Source organism: Gekko japonicus, unplaced genomic scaffold (genome assembly GCF_001447785.1).
Source record: "Gekko japonicus isolate JY-2015 unplaced genomic scaffold, Gekko_japonicus_V1.1 scaffold261, whole genome shotgun sequence".
In the NCBI taxonomy this organism is placed as follows: domain Eukaryota; kingdom Metazoa; phylum Chordata; class Lepidosauria; order Squamata; family Gekkonidae; genus Gekko; species Gekko japonicus.
In genome coordinates this window covers 653434-654076 of record NW_015172558.1, presented here as the reverse complement: position 1 = coordinate 654076, position 643 = coordinate 653434, and positions in this window count along the sequence as shown.

The window sequence follows — 643 nt, the reverse complement described above, 5'->3', positions numbered from 1 at the left end:
GGGCAGTCGGATTCGTATTCCAATTCAGCCTCCCCCAGGATTGCTCTGTAAACAGTGCTAGTGTTTAAGATGACACCACTAGGGTTGCCAGCCTCCAGGTAGCACCTGGAGATCTCCCGTTATTATAACTGATATCCAGACAACCACCAATATCAGTTCCCCCAGTGAAAACTACTGTTATGGGGGGGCCTCTATGGCATTGTACCCTGCTATGGTCCCTCCCCTCCTCAAACCCCACCCTCCCTAGGCTCCACCCTCCAAATCTCGAAGTATTTCCACACCCAGAGCCGGCACCCCTAGTCACCACGCGCCGCCCCCCCTTTTACTGCAACAGACTAACGCCTCTAAATATGTTTTCACGGCACGGAAATAAATACGATAACCTCGCCTTCTACTATTTACTGCAGAAGTACCGGAGGAGGGGAAAAGGCGCCGCTAGTCAATCACAAGCAGTTCGGCTCCCCTACTGACTGAGGCGCGTCAAGGAGTCATCTGCCGGAGTTTTCTTTCTTCCTTTCTCGCTCCCTCTCTCCCGCGCGCCCTGCCTTTTGTGTGTGTGCGCGCGCGTGCGCGTCTTCCGTTCCCCCTCCCGCCTGCGGCCAGCCCCCATATTCTGCCCCGAGCCAAACCCCCCCCCTGCCCC